The sequence below is a fragment of the Humulus lupulus genome, chromosome X (genome assembly GCF_963169125.1).
Source record: "Humulus lupulus chromosome X, drHumLupu1.1, whole genome shotgun sequence".
Taxonomy (NCBI): Eukaryota; Viridiplantae; Streptophyta; class Magnoliopsida; order Rosales; family Cannabaceae; genus Humulus; species Humulus lupulus.
Window position 1 is genome coordinate 117,694,985 of NC_084802.1, and position 7,100 is coordinate 117,702,084.

The following is a 7,100-nucleotide window of genomic DNA, read 5'->3' on the forward strand; positions in this document are numbered from 1 at the left end:
CACCATTGCCGGTTCTGACTAATAAGCCAGTGCCATACACAGGTAAGCCATGCCACCAAACATATATCACATGTCCAATATCCATAAACAAGGTATTCAGCATGCTTACTTAACAGGTACTATCACAATTAGAACCATGCACAACATAGAGGCTCAAGCTCTGGACGATATCATACCCAGTATACAAAGCATGTCCTAATCACATGTTTCTCGTGCATCATATGCGTTATATTCAAAAATTCTACATGCACCAGTAACTGCCATGCATGCCACGTTCAACAATCAACCAACATGCATCAAGAACAACCATGCATGTCATACTTATTAATCATCCCACATGCACCAAGAATAGCCATGCATGTCACATATACACAGGGTGCAGTTTTCTTACCTCCGGTTCGAGTAAAAGTTAAAACAAGAACGACCCTTGAGAACGATCGATCCTTAATCCTTTGACGGTCACCTAGTCATAACCAAAACGATCTCCAATTAATGAAAATTACCAAATATAGGGTCTTAGCCTAAACCCCACTCTCGGGACCTCGAAACACGCCCTCACAGTGAGTAGATTCGATCCCGGGCCTTAAGGATTGAAACCCCAAGCCAAAAGCCCCCAAACATCAAATTAACTCCCAAATGAACCCAAATACCATCTCCACATGTCTTAGGGACCACAACCCCAAGAACCCTAGCCAAAACTCCAACCACATCCCAAGTTTCCAACCCAAAAACCAACTGAAGCTTAACTTAGAAAACAGAGCAAAATCAAGAGTTCTAGTGGCTAGAAACTCACCTTAATCTTGGCAACACACCCCCTTCAATGGTGGAGCGCAACCCTAGCTTGTCTAAGCTTGGTTCCTTGGCTTAATTCCTCAAACTGAGCTTGAAAATCCAAAGAGAAAAGAGGAAGAGAATCTATCGGGAGAGAAGGAAAAGAAACTCTGTTTTTGTTACTCTTCTATAGCCTTAATGGCTGATATATATCTCTTAGGGTAAAAATACCTAAATAACCTTAGGTCTAAAATAAAACCTTAACGGCCACCAAGGGCAAAACCGTCCTTTCGCACCTATTTCGTTAATCACAGTTAACACCCTCCAATTCCCGCTATTCTCAATAACCTCAAACACCAATAATCCATATCCCATTACCCTTTAATTCCCGGTAATGCTCTAGTCATTAAATTCACCCCGAGACTCACCCCGAGCCCCGAACTTAATCTCGTTATGACTAGACCGAACACTTTCATCTCATGATCGTCTCATGCCGAATAGCTCGAACCAATCCACCTTATAATGTGGCTATATTAATTAATCACAATCATGCACCCAAAATACACAATTACGCCTACAGCGGCCAAATTACCAAAATGCCCTTATAATAATAAATACTCCCATATGCATGCATTCACCATCATATAATAATATAATTTACGTAAACATGCATAAAATAATTAAATACCATAATAAATCAATTATGGCCCTCCCGGCCTCCTAATCAAGGTCCTAAACCTTATTAGGAAATTTGGGGCATTACATTGAGTGTAGATCTATAATCATAACTCTAAGTGGATTAGGCTATTACCAACACATTGGGGCTGAACCACTATAAAAATTGTCTGTGTCGTATATTTCTCTTGAAGGTTTTTGTCTTTTTGACGTCTACACGTCGTTGGCCAAAAACGCGATTAACATCTATGATAAATACTCCTACTTAATTTTACTACCAAATGTCCAATATGTAAGTATGAGCTAGTCCGTAGGGTAAGCTGGTAACGAACAAATCAAAAGACTTGAATAACACAATTAGCAGAATATTAATCACTCAGAATAAGGATTGAGTTGGCCTATGGTCAATGTTGTTATATGATTAGATTAGCTAATAACGATACTTACTTATCTTGTCAATAATCAATATCGGTCCACCCCAATGTAATAAATACCATCGATCTTATCTACTTGGTCAACGTCTTAGATATGACATCACACCAGATGTGTATGTTGATCTTATCGTAGATTGCTCAATCAATAAAAATCCAATGTATTGATTTAATCTTAGGACAAAATGCTTTTGAACATATAATTAAAATTATAATCCACTATGACCGAGTCATTATAATTGTAACTATACATATGTTCAGGATTTTATAAACGTTTGTATTAATAATAATTAATCATGTAATAAAATATGTAAACAACGCAATTTGATTGAACAAAATGATTTCTACTACTTTATTCATAATGAATGAATTATATTAGAAATGTGGTTTTATAAAGGCATAAAACCCAACAATTCAAACTCTCCAAGGAATACAAAATTACAAAAAATTTGAATTACATTTCGACTTGATTCTTCCAAAGGATACATAGTCAACCTAATTACTAAAGTTAAGTATAGTCACAAAATCAAAATTTCTCAATGAGGTCATTCACCTCAAACTCTCCAAACAATGTCATTCACCTCAAAAAAAAAAAAAAAAAACACTCTTAAAGAGACCATTCACCTCAACACAAGTTCTAAGTGAGGTCATTCACCTCAAATGGTGAAAATCTCCAAGTTTTTCACCAAATTCTCAAAGATACAAAAAACCATGAACTATGATTGACTTAATTTCTTTAAAGGATATGTAGGCAATTTAGTCATTAAAGCTAAGTACAGTCACACATACCACAAATTCCTAAAGTTTCCAAATATCAAACACAACTTTAAAAATTCCATAAAAGGTCACACCTTAGAATTTTTCCTAAATTCCAAAACTAACATATAATTCCATGTTATGGTCATCTACCGAAATTTCTAAAATTACCATAGATTTCTAAATGGTCATTCACTGAAATTCTTCCACTCATTTTTCAAAATATCAAATTCAGAACTACAAGTGACTTGATCCCTCAACTGGGGTGTATAGGCAGCTCAGTCACTAAATTCACTGAGTGCAGTCACAATTCCAAATTCATTCAAAATTTCTACAAAATTAAAAAAGTAATTAATCTTATTGTAATTGGAAACAAAAGATGTTCCTTTAAACAATAAGATTGTAATTAAGAGATTATTTTTATAATTTTGAATGGGTCGAACTCAAATTAATAAACTCTTATGCTATAAATTCGGCTTAAGTTAAATTGTGTTGTGCATTAATTTTAATTTTTTTAAAAAGTGAAATTTTTGCCTAACACCCCCATCAATAGGCAACTATTTCAGTGATTTTTATTTGACGTGGAATGAAGACTAACATAGTTATGATAGATCTGACTCCACTTTATATTACTCAATTAGAAAATTCAATAATAATAATAATAATAATAATAATAAGTAATAAATCAAAGGACTTGCTTATACCCAAAACCAAATCACATCTTCCCTGTGTATAGATTATACATCGAATAAATTGAAGTTCGTGTACCTTGGAGAATGAATTATACTAATACCAACCTATTCCCATATCAGTTTATTAATTTTACTTTTAGGGTGGTAAAAAAAAAGAACATATTCACAACTTGGGGAGGAAAATAAAAAGTAATGAGTAAAACCAAAAGAAAGGGCCAAAAGAGTTATTCGGTTTTTAAATACAAATGAGAGTCTTAACTCTAGTGTCATATGGGGGTTGCAAGTGACAAAACTTGATAGTTATTGAAGCACTCATTTTGGGTACCAGAAAAAAAGAGAAGAGACTGCCCCACAAACACAGAACAGTACTGAAATGCAAGCTCATTAGAGTGGGACAATTCTGGAGAGATTACAATTTGATTGGAACAATCCCCCGGAATGGGACACTCGTCTTCCATTTTAGCTTTCGCAGAAGTTGGCACATTCTCTGCGTGAGTCACTTAAATTGCAAACTGCCTTTTTTTTTTTCTTTCTTTCAACTTAATCCCAATAATTTATATATTTTTTACATAGAAAAGGTTGAACTTTTATGCAGCAAGATAAGTATCCAATGGGCTTTGATTGGGCTGGGCTACTAGCCTTGGATGTCACTATCTCATGTAATGCCAAAAGTACCATTCGGCCTTTATCAGGTAAGAAACATATGCGAGAAACTTCCCATCAATTTTCTTTGAATTTAGTGGAACCATTTTTCTTTTTGTTTTAAATTAATTTTTATTTTTTTCGGAGTGTGATCGCGACATTTATTTACTAACTTCTAAAATATGTCACGTGTTTCGCATGACATTCTTAATTTAAAATTATGGATAATTATTTGGCAGGAACATAGGAAATGTCTATACCGTGTGGATGTTTTTTATTTATGGTATTTTGAAAAATTATAAACCAAATTTTTTATTATTGTGTTTAGCATACTTACAGCAGATATCCTACAAATTTGTTTAAACTCTGATTTAAGCACTATAAATTTTTTAAAATTTCTTAAAAATTGGTAGGAAGTCTACTATGACTATGAGCTTGATTGATTCGTGATTTAAAAATTGTAATTTTAAAAACTGTGATTCTGAAATAAAAATTTGACTTTAGTGACTAAAAATATGTTTCAGAAAATGCAATTAGTTCATTATCTTTAATTTTTTTTTAATTTTAAAAAATTGAAATAGTGATGGGTAGAAAATCTAAAAATATAATATTTGGTTCAATTGAATCTACTATTTTAATATAATAAATTTTAAAAAATATTGTATGATATTAAATTTTAATTTATCAAAAATAAATTTTAAAATTAGTAGATAGATTAAATTTATAATAATAGTACATTACAATTAGTTTTCATTTTTTAATTAAAATTACAATTTATAAAATTAACTAAAGTAATAACACTTTAAAAAATTATAGAATAGTTATTATATCAGACACTTTTTTAAGTGCAAGAGAATAAATTAAAAAAATATACACATCACAAGTGGTAAATATAAGTAGATATTATTACAATAAAAGAACCACAGACAGAAAGGTAATCCTGCAGTTCTGCACTACAACACTCTGCATTACATCTACTAATGCATAATATCTGCCTGGTTACAACAGGAAAAGGTTGTTGAATTCTTGCACCATCATCAAGAATAGCATTGTCATCTATGAATAAAACAAAATAAGAACAACATCATCTTTGACAAGTGAAACAGTAGTGAGGTAGTTTCTTCAATATCTTCTAGTGCAAATCTAAATTTAAATATGTAAACATGATTCACTGAGGTTGCTTTACTGCCAAAATCTCTACTAGATTTTGTTAACAAAATCAAAAGAACAAAAGCATATGTAGAATCCCAAAACTTTCACAAAACATACAAATATGCATATTTCTAATGGGTAATCATCCTATTACACCTAATAAGAATATATAGATACCATTTTCACAATATGATATTTTGGTTTCACAAATTTGTAGTGATGAAGTAATGGTCACACAACTCAAAATAGTGAAATACAAAATTAATATAATACATATGAGACAAAATGTTAAAAACCTAAATAGCTTACTAGCAAGAAGTAAATATATGAATTGACAATATCAGAGATATGCAAAGCTTCTAATATAAACAAAAAATGAGAACATAATAATTAATGTGAAAAACTATTTGAGTACGCTTGATCATCAACATGTATGAATTAACAAGGGTGAATTAAAATCCTCCAATTTGATAGTGCACGCTTGTTCCATGATCAAGCTCTGCTTGAATATAAAGTCATGCAATCAACCATAATATTTTTATAAAAAAAGCACCTTCAAATTCGAAAGATAGCATCAATAAATAAAACTATACACACAAAACACTTTAAAGTGGTCTCGATCAAATAACAGCCAACCATATAATCTTTTGATTCACCTAACATTAATTCTAGTTTGAACAGAACAATCATGTGCTTAGAAACAAACTACAAGGTCACACTTACAATGTCATTAAAACATTATTACAAACAGATGGTGGACAAAGTCAATATTCTAAAAAAAATACAAAAACGTACCTAAACTAAATAAAAAATCAAATCAACAGATAATAATATACAAAAAAAGACCCAAACACAGAGAAGAAGCTCAAAATTTTCAGATTCAATACAAAATAATCATATTTGAAACGTTCTAAAAGAGAGGGAGATAAACTGGATGATCAACAACCAATGCAATGAGTAAGAATCAAATCAGAAAAAAATTAGAGCACAAAAGAGAATGAGATAAGATGAAGAAGAGTTACAAATACCTGATTAGAATGCATATTTGAGAGTAGAGAATCTGAGGCTGAGTAGAGGAGAATCACTAGAGCTTAGAGGAGAAGGAGATCGAGCTTCGTTGTTATAGGCATAGGAGAAGTAGATCTAGAGCACGCAACCAAGAGGAGAGACGAGTGGGAGTTGGGCATTGATGGAAAAAACGGTATGCTACAGCTTTCAGTCGAAAGGTGGAGAGGAGAGCAGAGTGAAAAAGAAAAAAAAAAGAGAATTTAGGTTGAGGGATTTTGGAAAAGAGTTTTTCCCATTTTCAATTTTCTTTAACAAAATTTGGATTAAGATTTGAATTTAATTTTTAAAAATAATTTACTAATTAAATATTATGATTGGTCTCACAAATTTTAAGTATTCAGAATTATAAAATTGTATCAGGATGAGATACTAATCATACCCTATAATATACATTGTTACGAAAAAAAAATCAAATTATAATTTTTTTAAATACTAAAAATAAAAAATCACCCTGCAATAAGGACATGGAATATGCTCCTACAGTATAATTATCCTAAAATTATTATTATTATTATTAATTTTGTAAAAAAGTAAAGTAAAAGATATTTTACATGTAAGCGTTTTTTTATTTTTAGTATGTGTAAGGAGTTATTTGATAGATGAGTAGAAGAAATTATTTTTAAAAAATTAAAAAGAATAATGTAATTAAATATATATTTATAAAATAATGCTAGATTTTAAAGAATTTATATATCTATCTATATAAAGATAACACTCTAAAATCTCTTCAAAGTAATTTGTCTATTTTTTTATTTTTTATTCTACTTTTTCTAATTTATAGCTATTTAATTAATTTTTTAATAATTATATATAGCCACAAAAATAATTAAATAATTAATTAATAATAAAATGATAAGTATCATATATATAATTAATTGCTTTAAAAGAACCATTTCAAAAAACATAAATTTAT

At 30.6% G+C, this 7,100-nt stretch overlaps 1 long non-coding RNA gene across 1 annotated transcript; it reads right to left on the reverse strand.

Moving 5' to 3' along the window:
• Positions 1–4,802: 4,802 nt before the first annotated feature.
• Positions 4,803–6,429, reverse strand: LOC133803728 (uncharacterized). The gene is made up of 2 exons (XR_009878123.1): positions 6,148–6,429; positions 4,803–5,023 (listed from the first exon to the last, which is right to left on the reverse strand). It is a non-coding gene; the product is annotated as an uncharacterized LOC133803728 (long non-coding RNA).
• Positions 6,430–7,100: the final 671 nt, after the last annotated feature.